Source organism: Astatotilapia calliptera, chromosome 12 (assembly GCF_964374335.1).
Source record: "Astatotilapia calliptera chromosome 12, fAstCal68.1, whole genome shotgun sequence".
Taxonomy (NCBI): Eukaryota; Metazoa; Chordata; class Actinopteri; order Cichliformes; family Cichlidae; genus Astatotilapia; species Astatotilapia calliptera.
Window position 1 is genome coordinate 18,686,446 of NC_137433.1, and position 22,586 is coordinate 18,709,031.

Sequence of the window (22,586 nt, forward strand, 5' to 3'; positions counted from 1 at the left end):
ACAGTCTGGATGCCAGCGGCTTTGGGAAATTCAGAAGTTTTCTTTTGGACGAAGATGTATGATTTTTATCAGGTAGCAATGAAAAGGAGAAACATTTCCTGAGTAATATGTTTCTTTAAAAAAAAAAACAAGACTGTAGGTGGATTTTAGTCATAGATAAACTCAGCTAAATGAGCTTATAATTACGAAATTATAGGTGTATACCACTGCACCTGGTATTTTGACATTGGACAAGATGCTATCAATGCTGACAAATCCCTTCCAGTGGCTCATTTATTTGCACAATTACACAGATTGGTTATGCAAAGAGTAGGAGTATTTGTTATGTAAAGTTATACTGTATATGTATATATACGCATACTTTTAAGAAAGATTAAAAGAGGATATTGAAAGTTTGTGTGCAGCAGAACTGTGGATATGTGAAGGGGCAAAAAGGGGAGTCTTTTTTTGCCACTGTGGAGGTGGCAGCATTCTTGGTAGGGCTTATATGCCAGTGCTGACAAAGGTCTGGGGCATGTGTATGCATCAGGGGAAATGGGGTGGGGGGTGACACTGATCCCTCAGAAGGCTATATTTACCCAAGAGTGATAGGGGCAGGTGGATTCAGCTGGGATAGAGGGGTAGGGGTGGTAGAGATGGTTGGAAAGAACCGGACCTGGTTTCAGTTCAGTCAGAGACCGGGGCAAACAGACAACCCAAATTGGGGGTTCTATTCAAAGCCAGCTGGTCTGGCTTTATTACATGCAGGACATCTATTTAAGGTCATTTGTGGCCTTTTGTTTTCTTTTTATCCATTATCACGTTTGTTTGTTTTTTTCTCTTTTTCAACTTTTTTTTACCTGTTTGATTCAGTCGGGCCTCAGCTGGTGCTGGAGGGTGTAGCTTCCTGGAGAAGCAGAGAAAAGGCACGGGTGAGTTTATAAATTACACCTATTCCACTTTTTTTTCCACCCTCTAGTCTGAATCTCATTCTCTTAGTGGAAAACCTGTCTCTGTCAGAACTTCAAACACTTTGCACAGCAGGTCATGACATGTTTAACAGATTAAGCCATAATTTGGATATCTGAGCTGCACAATTTAAACCATTCTGAAATTTATTTTGCAGCCGCATTGCCTAATTGTTTCATTATAGCTTCGCAGGATTTAGTGAATGATGTCTTTGTCATGTAACCCAACACAGAAGTGCCTATACCAGTATGAACAAGGCTAGAATATCTACTTAACTGCTGTTTACATTTAGATTTCCCTGCTCCTGAAAAAGTAGAAAGACACCAAAAAAAAAAAAAAAAAAGAGAAAAAATCTCAAACAGTGTTGTAGGAGGAGCGAGGTCCCAGCTGGTGCCAATCACCTCTGTTGAGCACTTGGGGAATAGCTGATTGAGGCTCCTGGAAGTGCGTGTGTGTGTGTTTAGTTTTAGGAGTGTACATTTTTATGTCTCCAAGGCAAGAAAAATGGTTAAAGTCAGTAAAGTGGAACTTTATATTGTGCTGTTTCTCAGTTTCTAATTCTTCACAGTCAGTTTAGGTTACTTGTACCGTTATGGGTAATTGCTCAGAACATCTCATTGCACGATCTGGAATTATCAGTGAAAGAAAGAGCGTGGCCTTAAAGTGTTGTTTGCTTTAGAAATGACTCATTCCCTCAAGGTGGCTGCACTAGATGCAAATACATACTTCAGATGAAACGTGTGTTTCCCATTTTGGTGTCTAAGGAAGACATACTGGACAAACTTTTGATTGACAGAAAGGGGACTATTCGTCACCAGGGGATGTAAGAATATGTCATTTGTCCCAAACTGCGTAAAAGGCTTTTGTTTTTTAAGTTTGTTTCCACATTAGATTTAAATTTGTTGATGCTTATAAATTTCATATCTTTAAATTTGAAGTTCAGGGTATTTTAGACTATTTATTAAAATCGTTACTAAGTCAACTGTTGACACAGACAGTGGATATAAAACTTTATTATACTCCTACTTGAAAATGAAAACAGTTTTATTTTTCATTTTTAATATACATCTAAACTTGAGAAGTACACATGCACACATGTCATATTATTCACCCAAAAAGCAGAACAGTAGAAACTTTGACCCAGTTTACAGGAACAGTGCAGTCCTTACTTTACTGCTTCTCTGCCCCTGAATTCCATGGCTTTGATGGTCAGCGGAGTTGAGGAAACGCACTGTTTTCTTTCTCCGTAGGGTGGTGAGCGCTCTTGTACAGTTGCCTCTCTGCCTTTGAAACTCACCTCATCCTGTCTTTCCACCTTCCAAGTCAGCTATTGGTTTCATTGTTGCTTCCAGTTTTTTGTTTTGTTTTGTTTGTTTTTTATGTTGTATGAATAGTAAGTAAATTATAATTATTAATACATTTTTAACTTAAATGGTAATGTCTCAAATGTGAATGTCAAAGTTTGGTCAGTGATAATACGAGCACAAATTTTCCCTAAAAATGTAGCTTTTAGTTTCAGTGTTTCACTTTGTCTGGTGTTAAGTGGAAGGTAATTCAATGCAGATATGCATTTTGTGGTTTCCACTGTGTCACAGTGTCTTTGTAGAAATTAGAGGGAACGTTAAGATACACTGTAGAAGTAATTTGCTGATTTGTTGTTACTGTGTAGCTGCTGCTGACAGAAAGCATTGGTAGTATTTAGTTTCCATGGTTATTTTGTGGCACCACTGATCCAGATGCTCCCGAGTTACTGAAACTATGTTACTGTAGAAAGTGCATTTCATTTTTAAAACAAATTAGAACTGAACCAAGACCAATTACACATATGGGAGTGATTTCAATTGTGATGCATGAAGTACCTTGGTTCTGTAATGGCTTACAGTAACAGCGTAGTAATTCTGCTCTTATTTTTTTCCTTTTCATTCCCCTTTTTATTATCTTTATTATTTAATTTTGGAAGACTTCCAGCAGCGGTCCATCCTTCTGTTTAAAAACTCTGTTTCCTTCTAACCCCCTGAGCACTGTCAAGGCCAGAAAACAGTATGACGCTCCGCCGCCATGATACAATGCTTGTGTGCCGGGGCCGCCTAAATCTACAAAACACGAGCGCTGGCGCTAGGCAGCTCTTTTGATCTGCAGCTAATCTCAGTTGCCTGCCTCTCCTCTGATCATGTCTGAATAAGAATGAGTTGGGGGTGATCCTGGAGGCACAAAGAGCTTTAGACATCACCGCTTGTCTGCCAAGCTCTACTGTGTAACACAGGTCTGCGCCGATGGTCGGCCTCGCTCTCATACATCTGAGCTGGGAAATCCTCGTTTAGATACGCAACGTATTCCATTCTAGTTGCTTTTCTTCGCAGTGAGACACTATCAGCTGCTTGGTGAGAGTGTGGGAGAAGTTGCAGAGCCATGCTGAATGATTGTTAATTGTCAAGAGAATTGGCTGAGGTCAACAGCTGCAGGAGGGACTTTTGCTGTGTAATAGTTATTATGGGAAATCAAAACAAAGCTAACTGCAGACTTTTGTGCTATAGTTGGATGCATTGCAGCTGGTTTTTGTTATTCAGGAAGTGTAAGTGCAACTTTTTACAAACGATCATCTTTATATTACTCTTTATATTGTAATATTCTGTTAAAAATAATGTAACTTTACTTATTCTTCAGTATTAAAAACTGCTTTTATTGCTCAGCATGTAACTATATTGCTTCTGCTGCCTCTAATTAAACCACCAATGCCAGTGACCCGTATTAATGCTTTCTGATTTGCCTCCTTTGTCAGCAGAACAAGTTTTGCCAGTTCCTTTCTAAAATGCGCTTATGTTTAGGGAGCGATCATGGATGTGGTTTAAAGAAACCATAGTTGATGGTTAAATAAGAAAGAAACAGCTGTCTCCCATCACATGTTACGCTCAATATTATTTACAAATACATAACAAAGCCAAACTTCAGCTGTAATTTAAGTCTGCATTTCTTCTTTGACATGTTGATCATGGCACTTTGCTCAGACGTGGGCTCTGTTCCACTGCCGCACATTTAACACTAATAATGTTGTTTCAGAAACAGCTTTTGCACCACTTCAGGAAACACCGGTGGGCACCCCTTGAACTGAGACATAAAAAAAAAGTATCACTGGCATCTCTCTTTTATAGGCACAATTAGAGAAAGGGCAGCAAGAACAATGGAATAACTGTGCCTTTGTTGGAGCAGTTCATAGGGAATTACTTTCCAACCATTCAAAATGAGGAAAAATCATTAGCAGAAAGTGAGTTTCTTTTCCCTCCCTCTCGCGAAGCAATCTGCTGGAGACAAAGAGAACTTTGAGCCCTTGATATACAGACAGTAAGCGTGGCAGTTAAGCACAAAGAAGACACGGGGAGAGGAGGAGATGGGAGAGAAAAAACCACCAGGGATTAGAATAATGAAGGAAGTAAATTAAAAACAATTAAAATATTTGTGGGATAGCGGTTAGAGATATTTAATATTTGTTTTGTTTTTTTTAATACTTGGCTAAAATGCCTAAACAGACGACCGTGTTGAAGTAGTTTAGGGTAAAAAGTTGGTTAAACTTTGGGGCACAGAGAACACCTCCAGTGAACCCCTGTGCTAAACTTCTCCATTCCCCTAAGAAGGGTGCAGACCTCCCCTGCAGGCAGCACACTTAATTGCAGTGCCTGTACACTGTGTTGTTCATATATAGCAGATGGCACACACTGATGGCACCTGTCACATTAATGATATATGTGACATTAAAGCATTTTGATTGTAAATAAAATAAGCAGGCAGTCAATTTGCAGGTATCAAGGCTGAATAATCCCCTCTGTAGTCGACGTGAGCTATTTTTATTTTCTTCCCAATGTGATCATCTTATTGAAATTGTTTATTATCATCCATTCGACAGGTGGCACGGTTAGTTCTTCGAATTAAATATGTGGAAGACGTGCTTGCTTTGTGGTCTGTGTCTCTGCGTGTCGAAAAGCCCACGTAGATGCAATATAACAAAGCGAAGAAGCAACAGGTCTGATTAACAGCGCGCCCAGCATCGCTGTGTCTCAGTGTGCCAGTGCAGTCACAGACAGGACCATGGAGCTTTTCCTGTGATGTAACCAGAGAATCAAGAAGAACAAAGGGAGAATTTGTTGTTCAGCTTGTGCCTCATCCATAATGCAGGAAAGGTGTACAGACAGAATAGTGTTGGTTAAACGCAACACATGCAAATCACCCGAGCTGTCCCTGACTGACACTGCTTGTTAAGGGCTTGTTATATAGCCATTGCAGTTTTGGATGATAGATATTATTAAAGATGTAGCCACATGGTAGAAAAAAAAATGTGTTATTAAAATTAAAACCGTATACAGTTTCACTGAAATATATCAGGTCACTTCTCTTGTTATTTATTACATTTCAAGATATAACAAGTAAAACTACAGGATGTAGAAATATTTGACACAACAGTTTTTAAAAATCTGTTTTCTTGTAAAGTGATACAATAGTGACCTAAAGTTATGATGTAGATGAAATGAATATATGATATGTGTATCTTGATCAAGTCTTTTTACATTTGCATACAACTGATTCTTGCAGAGGCAAAATACCTCGAGGCATGAGTGCCAAGTTAAGGCAGAACTGCGTCGCTGCTTTCTTTCAGAAATAAAATGAACAAGGAGATAGTGCCTAATAGCTGAATTGCATGTTCACATATAAAAAAAAAAAAACATTCGTAAGTGCAAATAAATACTTCCTCATGGTTATATGACTCTCTTTGTTTTATATATATTATAACAAGGAGAAATATGATTTCAGTTAATTAAACCTGATTTTCTAACCTTTGCTCCCTTAATTATAAAGTACTGTAGTACAATTCCTTCGACTATAATTACTGATGATATTGCCCTGTGAGTTTCATTATAATACTTATTAATAAGGAGCTTCAAATTATTTATAATACCACGCTTTAGATGACTTACCCAAAGACCAAACACAGATCAGCGGGGGAATGTCTCTCATTTTCTAAAGCAGGTGCGTTTTTCCTGAGAACAGAGCCCAGATGTTGAGGCTGAGTGAGAACTGTATGGCTTAGATACTAGGAGTTCAAATGAACAAAGAATGAATGACGTTATAGTTTAATAATTGTATAAAATAACGGACCATGTTATGGATTCCTCGATATTTGTGCTCTTGAATGTATACTGTCACATTACATACACATAACACGTGCAAATGATTCACAATTATGAATAACGTTTTAATTATTATACAGTTTTTTGTTTGTTTTTTTCCAAATTTCTTTAATCAATCTAGGTTTGCCCTAACCCTAACTATAATGATACATAATATGTGATGCATTTCAATAAGGCTGAATAAGAATAATAAAAAAAATATTTTTTTTAAATAAATATGCATTGAATTTTTAGCATTATATACCAAGTCAAAAAATGTTGCTGTGATTGCCCTTGAAACACCCATAAGACATCTCCACCTGCAAAAGGGAGATCTGTGGATTCCCAGCTGAGCATGTGAGTTAAATTGGCCTGCAGGTCTTTCTGTGCTTTCTGTGAAGCCTTTGGTCGTCACATCATGTAGCATCAATCTATTGTCAAAAAAACAAACGTGTCTAAAATTCATTAGGGAACGAGTGCAGGAAGAGAAAGCGGTAAATACCAAATAAAGCTGCAAGCATCTTCAGACATATCCGACATACAACAAATACTCTGCGTGTTTCGTAGTGCTTCTGTAATCGCTGGCTAATTCTCAGGAGCAGTGAGGCAGAGCGCTTGACAACATCATCTACTGTGACAGGCAGATTGTGTTTTCACGTGAGCATGATCGACAACAGATTGCACTGAGCCCGGGCTGTTCTTGTTTGCCCTGGAAATGTGTTTGTGTTTATCTTTTGCTTGAGAGAGGCATTTCTTTCTTTCTCCCTCTGTTACCAAAAACAAACGGGCGTGCGCGCACACATACATTTTTAGGCAAGCTGTTCTGCACGTGTGCGTTCGGTGCGTGCGTGTGACACATGCTGTGAAGTGGCTGCCAGGAGAGGCTTAAGAAACAATCCAACCAAGATCAATATCAGCAAACCGCACTTATATGTTTGACTTAAGATCCAGTCGCAGTTTCCCCTGTTTCACTTTTTATGCACAGCCGAAGCCAAACCTCACGAAACTGAATTTACCCGAAAGCCTAAAGTGTGTGTTTATGCACACTGTGACATATTTTGAAATTACATAATTGTTTGGCAAACTCTTAAACTGATTTTTTTTCCTCCACCAGGCTTTGATGAGACTGTCAACCCACACTCCAACACACTCTCAAACACACTCCTCAGAACGCAAGTTCAGGATTCATGTAGGAGGGAGGGACAATGGCTAATGAGTAGGTCTGGGAAAGTTTCAGATGGCAAGAAACTAATAATTTCGCTCATTTTGATTAATGAGAAAATAGTTTGTCTTAAGATAACACAAATGCCAAAACATATAATATTTAACTTACGACGCGCTCCGCTTATTTGCACACAGTCATTGTGTAACTAACTCTAAATTTATCAGTTTTAATAGCACAATGTGGCACACCTTCAGCTCTGCAATGTGGATTAATATCAGCCTGGTTATAATGCTGTATATAATACATATAGATATAGATATTTAGCCTTAGCCCTGTGCTCAGTAGTCTCAAGAGCAAAATATACAGCAGGTCTTCCCTATTTTGCATTAAATGTATGAGAACTGAGGGAGGCTGTTAGTATGGTTTCACCATAGGTTTATCCCCGTAGACAAGTCAGTCATTTATGAATAAGCATGAGCCAGTGTTTGCCTCATTTAATGATTTTTCACCATTCAAATGTATTCCACATCCCCCCATTTTTTTCTCTGTTTCACATGGCTATCATACACACACACACACACACGTTACACAGATGTTAACATAGATCTTTGCACACTATGTGCAAGTGCCTACTCTTACACAGAAGCAGTAAGCACTTCACTGGCAGGTTCACTCTTCTTCTCACCGTGCCTGCCTACTTTGCTTCTCCTCTCAGGTGCTAACCAAATGACGACCTCAAGCACTGGGAACACTGAAAGGACCTCTTCAGTGAGCTTCTCGCAAACAGCATAGAAAGCTACAAGAGGGAGGGCACGAACAGAAGAAGAAGAAGAAGTAGAAGGAACACTGCATGTGGTATGTACAACCACATAAGCACCCACAGCTATCCATATATTTTGGAGACTTACTGCAACTGTCAGGTGCGAGCACCAGAAGAAGTCTGAAAGGAGGAAATCATGTCTGTTGAAACTGTGACTCTGTGAACTCGCCGTTTCATACATGCTGACATGTAACGCCGTTGATATCTGCCGTGTCGCGTTTATGAACTTGCTGTGTCCAACAGCGCCTTATTGATTAGTATGGAGGTCTAGGGACCAGAGGAAATGCTATTAAAGATTAAAGGGTCAGGTGATGTGAAGGTGGCATTCAGAGTCATCAGACACCAGCGGCTTCGGTTACAGGCTGTAATGTTCACCCGTCAAGCAGATTAGCCAGCTTGATTTATTTATTACTTGATGTCTTACCATTTCCTACCCTCACTGACTGAATAACTGATTGACTGGGTGGCTGACTGCTTGCATAGCTTATGCGTCGTAGGTGAACTTCAAAAGGGAAGATTATGGAGTCACTCGGCGTCTATTTACACAACACGCAGTCTGTATTGCTTTTACAGTGCAAAGCTAATAAAGAGAAAGGGGTTTGCTGTTTAACTGTATATAGACCACAAGTGTTCTTTGGGGGGTTTTTTTTGGTTTGTTAAAATATCAGGATGGAAAAAACTTTTGGAAGCCTGTGATAATGTTTTCCCTTTTTCAATGTTAAATTGATATAAAGTCAACAATGGGGCCTAACGGTGTATTGTAGCGTAACAAGCTCCATTCAGGGCAGCCATTAAAAATCCTAAAACCGTGATACGGCACCCATATAATGTGAGTATAATAGAACTCTGGTATTATGAGGCCTATCTGGTATACATCTCTGTACAGAGAGCCAGTGCACTGCCTGTCTGTGTCTTATCTGAAGTGGCAAACTTGCTGTTCTAATTGTTATCTTCACACTAATAGAGTGGATGTTTTGAAATCATTTGGTTGGACGGATAAAGGCTTGGCAATTCCCCAATGCTTACTGTCTCTGTCAGGGCTTATCTGTAGGAGATAGCTGGGTCCCTAAGAATGATTGGCGGGGTGCAGCATGTGCAAAAGTGTTGCAGCGTCTGAGAAAGGAGGCAGAGCAGACATCCAAGGAATTGTTGAGAATTAGAAAATGGCATTATTCGGGAGTTGCTAAAGTTGCTCCTACTTTTCCAGCGAAATCGCATTGAGGGAAGAATCATGTCATTTAATGTGATAATTAATCTTAAACTCTTATTGTTAAAATAATGAGTGATGTTGGATCATCTGTGAGTGTGTGTTTGTAGAAAATGGTGTCTTTTTTGAAGTATTTCTAAAAAAAAACAAAAAACTAAAGGTGCTGAAACACGCTGAAGTGTTTTGCTTCTTGCTACGACAGACTTAAGTTTTGGTGTACTTGGCATCTGATGTGACTCGCATGAAACAATTGGCTGGAAACTTAACCTGCCTGAGCGAAACACATCGCATGCTGTCGCCTGCAGACCTCGGGGTGCTCTCCGTGACATCATTAGTTAAAGAACACATGCCCCATCTTCATCCTCCTCCTCCTCCTCCTCTAGCGGTCCTCTCTCAGCACTAATTGTGTCCACTCGTCGGGCCTGGCGCGATAATAAAGCGTTAAGAGCCTTGCCTCGTTTATTAAAGTGGAGTTGGGAAATGTGAGACCGCCCCCTTTCAGGAGTTTTTTTTTAAAAAAAAGAAAAGGGGTAGAGAGGAAAAAATCGATTATTTCTTCACGCAGGAGAGCAGAAGGTTTAGGGAAAGACTTGGTCGGGATTGTGGGGAGGAACAGAAACAGCTTCGCAACATCACTATTAAGCTTCAGACGTCCAGTACTAATACCGGCACCACCTCCAACACAGCCGCTCCACCGAGTCCCTCGCCGCTCACCGGTACTACGCACTAGCAGACCAGACGGTGCGTCCTCAGCGCCTCCTGAGCGAGCTCTGTCGGATCAGAGAGAGAGAGAGAGGAGAGAGAGAGAGAGAGAGAGAGGGGGGTAGTTTTCTCTGACATTATAGGGACTCATACCACGTATTGTAGGTTACTTTTTTTTCCTCTCGGCGCCGTCCTCCTGCTTAGTTGCGCTCCTGGATTTTAAGTGCGTCTCGGCGAACTCCGTCCCCCATCAAGCAGCGGCTCCAACCTTCCTGTCAAACGGCCGGACCAAACACCCGGCGGACCGCTTGTTGTAGCCTTCTCTCGCTTCACTCGGGACAAGATTTCAGATAAAGTAAGTACCGCACTTGCACCACTTGGCACTCACTGGCAAACACCTCACTCCATCGTATGGTTCTTAAAAAAAAAAATTATTTATTTTATTTGAAATGTTCAATGGGGAAACTTGAGGGTCTAGTTTGATGCGCGTTGTCTCCCCTGACAAAGTACAGCAACTGCGTGTATTGATTTGTTGTGACCCCCTTTCGACTCGTGCCGGTAACAGCAATGTAATATAGTTACCGAGCGACATCAAATCACTGGTTATGGTGTATTAGGAGATCCGTGTGGTGATTTTAGGTGTCACTGCTGTGTCGACCTTGTGCAGCTTTCTCGCGTCCACATGCAGGCGCACAGTCCAGAAGCCAATGAACAGGCTGGTCACATTAACACTATACTTTATGCCCTCTTTTTGCGCCTTTGGGCAGGGTGGCATATGAAAAGTTACATTTGGGTTGTAAAATGTAGCGTTCAGTCTACCTCAAACAAAATTACAAAGGCAAAAGGAGATGCACAAGTTTTTACATCTCAGATTTCCATCAAAGCAACAGATTAGGGAAACAGTGATCCTAGTTTGTGGATATTCTTTGCGCACGAAATAAACGTTCTAAACTGAGGTGAACTGATGGCAATTATGCCGTGCTAAACTTTAAACCGGTATATTATGTAGGAAGCTTTGATAATTATTAAATAAATAGCTAATCATATCATCGCTGCAATACAGGGGAAAACATTCTTTTACACTTATTTGGATGTAAATTTATGTAGATGAGCGACACGGCGGACTGTGCTGTAAATCAGTGTTTTACAGGAGGTTTGGCTGTTCAGGCTCAACTATAATTTCTTCTCTGTGCCTTTGTGACTGAGACTGACTTATTACAAGAGACCAAGTATGATTAAATTCATATTGCGAGTTTGGTTAAGCCTCACGTTGCTCAACTAAACCTGTTGCGATGAGAGGAAAAATCACGAGGCTACAATTAACTTGTGGCAACTTTTCTCAGGTTTCAGCTTTGGAGCTAAAAATGGATTCTTTGTTTTACACTTAAAGTGTACGGACACGAGGCCCACCATGTAATGTGCAGAGAAACTCGGGCTTGCAGTGACATTTAAAATTACTATTATACATTTCATTTTCATTTAGATAGATTTTGGGATTGAGTTGGCTGTGGACAAAAAAACGTATGCCAAATGTGGGGATAAACGTTTATCTCTTTACTTATATTGAGCTGAATTAGTTCTTAAGCTGAAACACAGTTTTGTCTGTGAAATAAATTATATAAAAAAGTAAGAAATGAACAGGGCTTTAATGTAGTGATAACTGCTTGAAATTAAATATAATTAATGTAACTTTTAGAGAATATTTTGAGATTCATTAAACTATTAAATTAATTTTAAAATAACAGCTATGTAAATGAGGTATTTTAAGGCACTTACAGAATGGTAAAAGTGTTTCTGTGTGTAGCTGTATACCAGCTTATTTAATGTGTGCGTTTAAAACACACTGCGTACCGCTTGACTGCATTTCTCAGTTCACTTTCAGGAAAAAAAGAGAGATGCTCCGTGTTTTAAGACGTATGTAATTTTTAAGATTTTTAAGAACTTCTGAAGGGAACGTGGTGTCCAGTTGTCCAGTAACCCTTTATTAAACTTTTATGTGAACTTTTTAGTCTTAAAAAAGTCAGAGTGCATTCATTTATATTTTTTTTAGAAAACAACATCATAAGTGTGGCTTTCCTTTTCTGACTATCGTCAATGAAGTTGTTCTGTGTGGCCTGTCTGGCCTGTTGCTCTCTTGGGATTTAGCGATAGGTTAATCCGCTCAGAGGAAGGTGAGCACTTGCATGTGGACCCACGATTACACACTGAGAAGTCTGTCAGCCAAGCTCTGTAATCTAAGAGACCCTCTACACACACACACACACACACACACACACACACACACACACACACACACACACACACGGACACTTGTATGCAGTCGTGCGCAAACACACACAGGTGCACAAAAGCATGTTCTGTCTCCTTTCTCTCTCTCGCTCTCTCTCTCCCTCCTTACACACACACTTTTACACACATGCATCAACACCCACACTATTTGGCCTGCGCTGCTTTTGTTTCTCTTATTCTCTTAAGACCTCTCCATCTTGACAAATCATTTGGGATTTTAGGCGCTGATTCACAAAACCAACAGCGACAACACACTCTTACCCTTCTCACAGAGAGGGATTAGAAGGTCACGTGTCTCTGTGATTGGCCAGGGCATTGAGCCGATTGTCAGGGCACTTTGCTGTACGCCAGGGGCTCAGTAAAGCTTTAGTTAAGTGAAGGAAGGGAACACATTGTATGCCACGGTCAGGGTAATTCCATGTGTTTTCAAGGCACTGCAACAAAATCAGCATAATTAGCAAATATTTGTCATTTGAAATGCCTAATATATTGCTTATAAATGTGTAATTTAACACCCATAAATTAGTTTTACTGGTGGTAACTTCTATTCCTGCTACCAAGTTTCCATCTTCAGGGGGGAAAAAGGTGTAAACTATACCACTGTGGTCCCTGATCTCTGCTCACATAGACATTTAATACTGTACAAGAGGCACATTTCAAAGATCCCCACCTTATGGAAAACCAGATCTATGAAAACATTTTTCCTTAATGGAGACAACCAATGTATTTATGTTTAAGCAAACAGTTTAAAAGCCCCTTTAGCTGTGCTTTAAAGTTTTTGTTTTTTTTCACTAATGGCTTCAAATATTTTGGAAGAAGTTTGCAGAGTTTACTCAGTTAAACATCAGTAAAACATTCATTTGCAGATTGCCGGTTGGCAAGATCGTGAGGTAGATATTGAAGAACTCTTAAGTGGACTTCATGCCCTTTGGCTCAAATGAGAGGCTGATATAAGACTCAGATGTAGACATTTGTATTTGCCTCACATGCAATGCTTCATAACGTAAGAAAGCGTCTTAAAATGCTGCGAGACGACCTTGTGTATCCCGCATGTGAAAACGTTTAATTGGTTTAGCAGCATATGTAACACAATAAAGTGCAGGCTGTGTGTGTAGTAAAATTTGCCTCGCATAAATAACAGAAATATTAAGGCATTTGTTGAGAAAACAATTCTTCTTGCCAATTTCTAAGCAGATGAAAATGCTTATGTTTTATAATAACTTAAAGGCTTCTTGCATTCCTGTTTATTGCACATGGCAGGTGTTCTCTAGTTGCTGCATGGGAGGAATAGTCTCCTTTTTTTCTCTTTTTTTCTTTCTTTTTTTTCCTCTTTTCATACGTTTTATAGTAGCAGTGAAATACGCAGGGCTCAACCTCACCATGTGTTTATTTACTCGTCTTCAGCAGATCTCGCTTTCATTGTCCTAACTGTTGTGCGTGTTAGAAATGTTTATCCAAATGCATCTTTGCCTTAGGAGCACTGTCTGTGTATCTTCTCATAAGAGCTGCAATTACTCATAAAACTTACCACACGCACACGCACACACACACACACACACACACACACACACACACACACACACACACACACACACACACACAAAAATCAAAAAGTAAATAATGCAGTCCTTGAATGGTTTTTTGGTGGATTGAATGCATATATTTGAATATGTCCTGGTTTTTGCATAATGATGCAAAGTATTCTTCTGTCTCTATCTAGTAATTAGCAGTGACGTTCAGCAACTTTCTCTGTATGCTGTAAGTGGATGGGGGTGTGTGGGGTTTGTTCACTGGGGTGTTAAAGATCACAGAGGAATATATCAGCCTTTGATGTTTAATTGTATTGTAAAACACACTTTAGAATATTTCTGCATAAAGTAGACTTCTGGCTGTGCTGTGCTTTGTGCTTGCTGTTTCTTTTGTGTGTTTGTCTGTCAGTGTGTGCTGTGTGTCTGGGAGTTGTGTGTGTGTGTGTGTGCGTTTTCAACTTTGCGTCTTGTCTCTGTGTATTCGTGCGCTGGAATCTTTGTGCTTTTGTGTGCGTACGTGTTTTTTGTTTTTTTCCCTTCGTCTGAGTTTTGTGAGGTTGTTGCTGGTGTATATTCAAATGAAAATGCTTGTTTTTCTTTTTCTCCTTTATTCTCACACTGAAGAGGGTAGGATTTGATGTCTGCGATGATGGAGCAGTCTGGAAAACAGTGTCAGTGTGAGGGCTGAAAAGGCAAACTGAGAAGACAGATGCACATGAAAACAGAGAGAGATACGCGCGCAGAGAGAACGCAGATGGAAATTTATTTGAGCAGAGGTTAGTTAAGAGCACGCCGACAAAGTGTTCGGCCTCCGCTCAGGTAACCCTCCGTTAAGATGTCGATGCGTTCGTGATGTCATGTTTAACACAGTGATCTAGATGAACAGGATGTCCTGCCCTTCTTCATCCTGTTTCCTGTTTCCTGCCTGGCTTGTTGGCCATTATTACGGCAGCAGCCTGCTGGGTGGTCTGTGCTCGGCAGTGCTGACCGCACAATCATATCATCAGCTGCAGCCCACCTAAAGAGACACCCAAAACACCTCACCATACTTGAGGCCTGCTGTCTGAAATATTTGGACAGGGAGAGAGAAAGAGAGAGAGGCCCGGGAGGCGAGAAGGCTGGAGGAGTGCAGGAGCAGAGGAGTCTGAATGATAAGACAAAGAGAAACATTTAGAGTAGAGCAGAGTTTGGGTTTCTTTGTCCAAACATGAGATCATTCCAATTAGGTTGAAAGCCTCCAACATCAAGACTTAAATGTTCAAATGAGAGTTAAATAAGAGTTTTCAGGCTTATAAACTGGCACATTAACTTCCCAAGACTTACCCAACTTTCAATCCTGAGAGAATTTTTCTTCTTCTTTTCCTGCACAGTGCAGACAGTTTTAGGGGTAACGCAAACATGACATCTGTAATGCTGACTTGAACCGTTACGTGGCGAAACCAGAATTTATCTGACAGATTTTTTAGAAGCCAGTTTGTCAGAGAAGTGTTTCCTGTCTGTTTATGGAAATGTAGCAGCCAAAGGCATTTTCTTTGATTAAACCCTGCTCCTGACCCGTAAATAGTTAGGAGCAACTTCTTACGCCCTAATATTATTTCAGAGAGAGATGCCCCCACCCGCCTTCACCATATTCCTTTGGTGTGGGACGCATTTGGAATCCACCCAATGCCAAGAAAAAAAAAAGAAAAAAGGAAAAAAAAAAGAAGGTGTAGGGATGGGGAGAGTGAGGAAAAAAAATGTAGAAATGTTTTCCAGTCGCTGTAATTTATCTTTGTCACAACTGCAACATAGCCGAGTCATTGTGCAACAGAGTCCTGTGAGACGCACAGAGGTAGCTCTGTGCCTTGGCCTCACACAAGCTCGCATCCATCTGAAACCCCCTGCTCGCTCGGCTGCCACAATCCGCGCCGCTGCCGCCACCGCTCCCCATCCGCGCTGCCGCTGAGCGTCACGTCGCGATCGGATATTTATAACAGATCTTGTGTTCACACCGAATTCAGAGGAATTAGGACTTGAATTCTACCCCGTCAGGCTTTTTATGTGAAGTTGCTGTTTTTTTTTCCCAATACAACAACGCAACAGTAAATATCCAATAATAGATGGCACGACTGATACGTCTGTCTCTCTTTTTGTGCTCCAAGGAAGAATATCGCAGACTTTTTTCAAATTTTGTGCTTGTTTTTCACCACAGCTTTAGAAATCTGGACAACCTGTGTAAAATAAGGAGATCCTCTGTGTCGTTGAAAATGCTGTTAACACTTTCTAAGTTGGGGAATAAATAAAAAAAATAAGAATCCATGCTCTCAGTGCTCTCCCTTTTCTGCAGAGCACACTGCTTAACCAGCCGGTGTCCTGCCAAAGCCCACACCAGTGTTTCTTTCCACTGTCATCTGTGCCATTCCCACACCAAAGGCCAGCCTATGAAATAATGTGCAACACGGGACTGTTTCGAAAACGTAGTTTACTCAGCTGACCAAAGAATTAAGGAGAAAGCGGGACAAAGAAATGCAGAAAAAGCTGAACAATAATAAAAGTGTTTAAACTTTTTCAGCTAATGTGCATCTGAAGTCAAACTTAATAAGACACTATAGCACACAGTAGGAAAGGCCCTGGAGGCGGTGAAGAGTGAAACAGCGTAGACCTCACGCACTCTTTTCTCTCTCTCTCTTTCTCTGTCTTCTTCTTTTTTCAGCCCGGTTCCTTCTGCACTGTGATGTATGGCTTTTTCCTACAGTGGCTCTTCCAAAGTGCAGCTCGTGATGTCATTAATTTTATTCATACTTTATGGATGCTCTGTCTGGAAAAAATGAGAGAAAACGAAGAGGGCCGATGTGAGAAGAGAGGGAAGAAGATAGAGGGAAAGAGAGAGAGAGGCCTGGAGAGGCAAAGTGAGAGAGAGAGAGAGAGAGAAAGAGAGAGAGATGTGAAGAAGATGGCATTGCGGAAGGAGATTTTCAGTGCAGTTGCATGTATAATGAATGAGGGGGCACTTTGTTTGAAACTCCAGCCCGGCGCTTCACTTCAAGGTTTGCTGGGCAGAGTGAGGCCTTGTGCTCTCACACCAGCCACTCTCTTTATCTTGCCAATAGATGCTTTCACCTGCCACTGTGGTTCGACCCAGTGGAAAAACAAATAACCTTGGTGTGTGTGTGTGTGTGTGTGTGTGTGTATATAAGAACAACACAGAGAGAGAGCGAGAGAGCAGTGACAATGGAACAAGGGGTTGGGTGGAAAGGGTGAGGAGCGGGCGAGAGAGGAAAGAGGTGAGTTTGTATAACTGCAATGACAGCCAGACGATACTGAGGAGAATACTGGCACTTTGCCCGCACTTCCTAAATAGTGCTCTCTACAGAAATAGCTCAGCCTTGATATTGACTTTTGTCTGTTGTGTATGTGCGGATGTGCACATCTGTGTATGCTCAATAGCAGGACATATAGTTTCATTGTCAGGTGAAGACCTTTTTCACTTCTTATCTGTTGTTGTTTGTTGGCGGTGTGCGTGGATACTTTTCTGTTTCTCATATTCGCGCGCGCGTGTGCGTTAACGTGTGCGAGTGAGGGATCTTTATTTGCTTTTATTGTCATGGGCTAAAATGGCCTCTGTTTTATTTTTGGCCCATCTCCGGACTCGTGGTTTTAAAAATAGCTGAGGAAGTGCGGGGGATACCTGCCGTGGCTCCAGCCTCCCCACAGCAGAGTCCCAGTTCCTCCACGTCACATCCATCCACCGCCGGCCCACTCCAGGCTATGACAGAGCAGCCCCTCTGGGGCCCGTGCAAACAGGATTGGACTCAGAATGAGGGTGTGAGAAAATCAGCCTCTGGAGTAAAGCGCAGAAAGGGCTCGCAGTTTAGTGCGAGAAGTCTTAGCTGACACTGTCAGATTTTGTAACGTACAGATTAGAAACCCTACAAGCTAATTCCCCTTTTTTTCTTTTCAAATGTAGTCGAGAGTAAAGATTTTAAGGGGAGTGTGTGAGAACTGGGTTTTTCCACAGTTAGTTCATGTGTGGAAGGGCACTGGCTGGCTTGCTCTCTTATCTGTCATCTGAATGCCGAGTTGTCTTGTTGATTTCATTTCTATGTCTTGCCTATGGGGCCTAACTTTGAGTCTGATCCTCACTCCCTTCTCATTGTACTCTCAATTTCTTATGGAATCATTCGACTGCAGATTTGCGAAGGCAACGAGAGCATTTAATAAATAGGGTTAGCTATAGGAGCAGAACTGGATGTTATTTAGATTTTACCATTTGACATTCATTTATTGTTTTCAAAGATTCACATTTTCCAGGGTCAAACTCATTTTTACTGTCTCACTTCTGTGGGTGGATGACTACATTTATTTTTGATTAATTCGGGTATTCTTTACAGGGCATCGTGCTCCTCAAGCCCATATCTAATTGTTTGCTTTTGAAACGACATTATTATCCCGAGATGCTCTTTCATCTGTAATTCTTTTAAACACGAGTGTCATCACTGCTACACTCTAACCCAAGATATTGTTCACCCTTTAAATGAGTGACACTCTGCATCTTGGCCCCTCATAATAGGGACCCCATAATCATATTATAAGTGGGACAAAAAAAGAGAGAGGGAGAAATCTTTAAAAAGCTCCACTGCCCTTGGTTGACTGTCTCTTTACACAGCGAATGAGAAATCTTTTTTTTTTCCCGAATGCGCTTTCACCCACCCCCCACCCCCACCCCTTTCTCTGTGAAGAGAATTGTGCTGCCTGTTATTAATGTGCTTTTGACAGCTTAATTTGATAAGCGGGGTACTTGTTAAAGAAACCTTGGATTGTTCTCACAGCAAGAACGTGTTTTTTTTTTTCCCCTCCCATGTTCTTCAAAATGGTGCCGCACAATCTGTCGATGACCCAGTTCTGAGAGATGGTCGAAAACAAGGAAGAGCAATGCAAAATCCACAGGGAGAAGAACGGAGAGAAGGCGAGAGGGTAGCAGGAGACAGAGAGAGAGAGAGCGGGAGAAAGGATACTATAACTAAGAAAGGCACTTGTGGGAAGTTAACTTAAATGATTTTCTTTCTTCTCTTACCCTCTCGCTCTTCCTCCTCCTGCACCGACCAAGCAACCTACCTTCTTGGGCTCCACTTCCCTGTAGCCTAATCAGAAAAGGAACGCTGGGAACGATGACGGGGATTAGCCTCCACTACTCGCCAGTTCCCCTTGGTTAAATACACGTGTAATGAGTTGTTTATTTGGGATAATGCACAGTAGGTGCTGCAGAAGGCCAGAACTGCCCTCGCCTCCCTCCGCCGCCGCTTACGTGCACGCACGCGGGCCCGCAGCAGATAATACATACATATAGTGAACATATAGCCCAGCCAGTTATGCAGAAATATAGACGCAGCATATGTGGTGTGAACACTGACGTGTCCAGGTATGTGCTCATACATACATTCACACACTCAATCCTCCTACAAACACACCCTCCTACTCAGATTCCCACACACAGCTGTGATGCAGGTCACTCGCTGTGGCAAGTTGTACAGAGGGAGAAAAATGGGCAGTTGCAGTTAAAGGGTTCATCTAAGTGTGTGTGTGTATCTGTGTGTGCTTTCTTGTGCATGTTCTCAGGCCTTCATTGGGTCATAAGGCTGGGGGATTTTTCTCAGGGCAGAGAAGGAGTGGAGGGGTGGAGGGTGGGTGGAATTGAATGATATGAGAAAAAAAAAATCAAGGGAAAAACCTTAAGAAGGAAAAAGGGGCATGTCGTGCCCGTTGGTCTGTGCATGCATGTGTCCAGCGCTCTTGAGGGCGTGCACAGCAGAATATGTGTGTATGTACGTGAAGTGGAAAAAGCTGTTGCCTTGCGGAGGGGACGTGCTCTGCTATCATTAGCGGAGGGGGTGAGGGGCAGGGGTAGGGTGGGAGGGGGACATGCGAGGTTATGTGAACGGTGCAGCTGTGCTCACAGCAGAGGGATTTGAGTGCAGGGAGTGGGTGGAGGGGTGGGGGTGGTGGTTTCTCCAGGCGGCCAGGTCCTTCACTGATCCACCAGCTCGCGAAGCCGATGAGAGGAGAAAAATTCAACCAAGAAACAAGCCCAGCGAAGCAAAACACAAACCCGCCTCTGCCCCTCTGTTCACTGTCCCTCCATCCCACACTCCTCTGCTCCTCCGCTCCGCCACTTTAGCCCATTATTTCCCCAAATAGGAAAAATAAATAAATAACGACTGATGGTCGATGGCAAGGATAAGAGTGCAAAAGAGAGAAAGAAGAGAGGGGGGGAGCAAGTCACGATTTATATAGAATGCCTGTTCTGCTTTTCTGCCATCCGTTTATGCATTTTCATTTCCGATTTTCAATTGAAAAACGAGATAATAATGATGAAGATGATGATGATAAAAAATAATTTATAATTAAATGTTCTCAAGTAACTATACAAGGAGTAAAGAATTGTTTTCTGTCTTTTTTTTATTCAGGGGATTTCCCCAACAACTTAACATTCAAATTTGTTTAAAGCTAACTCCACACTTCTCTTCCTTTCCCCGGTGGAAAACGAAAAGACAAAAAACAAAAAAAACTTGAAGCCCACGTAGAGAAAAAGATGGCGACGCAGACGACGACCCAAACTCGCTTGTCAAGACGTGTGATCAGTCGCCGCAGAGAGCGAGACAAGGCAGAGGTGGCTGAAAGACGACAGAACACAGAATGGCATCAGCCCGCGCTGCTAATGCATTCAGCATGCCACCGTATCCAACAACAAGGCAGAATATCACACAGCTCACTTCACAAGACATCCCCACAACAACAACAACAACAGACGCATAAACGCGCGTGCGCTTGCCGAGGCGCAGTCATGCAGCCGCACACAGGCATTCACACATGCATAAATATCGGCGCGCTGCACGTTTTAAAACCAACCATGAGGAACAAGAATTTGAAAGCAAACAAACAAGTCAGAATGTAAGCAACTGGTATGAGACTTTGTGACAGAAAAAGAAGAAAAAAGTATAAATGAAATAACAGCTTTCGTTTCATGGGAAGACAAAGAGTTAAAAAGGACAAAAAAAAAATTCCTGGCAGAATCTAGCGTAAGTGTGAGCTACGTCAAAGACAATGGTGAGCGCTGAGCTAAAAATAGAGTGTGGTCAAACGGCAGTGGCGCTTTGGCGGGAGTGGTCAGCTCTGTGTGATAGAGCGGCCTTCGCAGTCGGCCACATATTGAGAGCAGAGGCACTCTGCCAAAGCTTGTAGATTCACAGCAGTAATTTAATATTTGTTTGTCTCTATTATTTCATTCTTCCCCTTTCTCCTTGTCCCTCTCTCTCGCTCTTGCTTATGAGGGTTAAGTAACAGTATGCTTTATCAGATTACTGGGTCTGAGGTCTCTTTCAAACCTCACTTTGCCATCTTGATGTTGTGCAGCTGTGCAGACTCTTTAATCACACGCTATCTTTTTTCACTCACCCTCTCCTCCCTTCTCCTAGTCCTCCCTCCTCCCTTAACATATGTTAATTGGCTGCTTTCTGTGACAAATTACGAGCGCTCACTTTGATGAGGTCGGTTTGTGATGGTGCTGGGAGTGGAGTACAGTGGAACAGCCAGACCCTCACCAGTTCCCCCTTAACCACTCCAAAAAGGAGCGCGGCACCCAGCCGATGACTAATGAGAGGCTTGGACTGGGTCTGGCCTGGCTCGAGCCTTGGTGGGGCCACTCCCCTAAACAGAGGCTGATCTGTAGGTACCGTATGCCGCCACACGCCCTCCACACTCCATACAACCTTTTGCCTCATGCACCCCACCGCCACCACCCTTCCCCTGGGAACTGTAACGCTCTGTGAGAGCAGAAGAGTTCAGGCTGTGTGGTGGAAAAGACTCGCGTTACGCAGTTGTGCGCGTTACACGTTATATATATGTATGTATTGTTTTTCTTTTCTTTATGAGACTGGACACATTTTCAGTGCTTTGTTTCACTTTTGCGTTTACGGCTGTCTTTACGTTCGAGGCTTAAAACAAAAGCCCAGTAGTAGCATAAATTATAGATGCGGCACATACAGCTTGTGTCTCAGGTTTACATTGAGCAGCATGTGTGTGTGCATGTGTGTGTGTGTGTCTGTGGTGAAAAGGCAGTGCCTGGAAACATTAAACCAGCCATGCTTAAACAAACACTTACAATGGAACAATCTCTGTTTAATGATGCTCAGCATCAACAGGGAAACAATGCTCACCAATAATCAGCACAATCAGCTTGCGGTAACAAAAAGAAAGAAAGAAAGAAAAAAAATGACATCATCCAAGTAGTGTGTTCTGTATTCTTTTTTTTGTGTGTGTGTTCTTAAGTGTTGTTAGTGGTAGGGTGTAATAATGTGGCTGTCTCCTGCCAGTCTGTCATGCAGTTTCGTGTTCTCGGTCTCTTTTTCTACCTCTGTCTCTCATTCTTACTCACTCTTTTTCTCCCTACTTTATGATCTAGGTTACTTGGTTTCCTAGCAGAGCACAGGGACCGGAGGAAGAGAAAAAGAAAAAAGAAAAACAGAAGGTCGAATCTATGAAGGACATGCTTGTTGAAGTGTGCAACCTTCTACTTCTCTGCAAATTACCCACACACTGTGCATAGAGTCAAAGCGGAGCTGTGGCTCCCATTTCAGCTCCGCAAGGCTGTGACCATGACATGTAACGCTGCTGGGAGCATCGCAGCTACGGGAGAGGTGCCGATGTACCGTCAGCTCCGGCGCTCGTTCGTCGCGGAGGACAAAAATATAATCGTTTTATATAATGGTATCGTTGTGGACTCTAAATTTGCTGA

General features: G+C 42.0%; 1 protein-coding gene across 16 annotated transcripts in view; it reads left to right on the forward strand.

Annotated features, from left to right (window-relative positions):
- The first annotated feature begins 599 nt into the window (after positions 1-599).
- mef2cb (myocyte enhancer factor 2cb) overlaps positions 600-22,586 on the forward strand; it is a 66,257-nt gene continuing 44,270 nt past the window's right edge. For 13 of the 16 annotated variants that reach the window (XM_080309121.1, XM_080309131.1, XM_080309126.1 and 10 more), the window contains exon 1: positions 9,844-10,353. The gene's annotated coding sequence lies outside the window, so the exon portion shown is untranslated. Of the gene's footprint in view, positions 912-7,984; positions 8,125-9,843; positions 10,354-22,586 lie in introns of those variants that run through there. The other 3 variants (XM_080309122.1, XM_080309128.1, XM_026186841.2) reach the window with 2 other exon arrangements.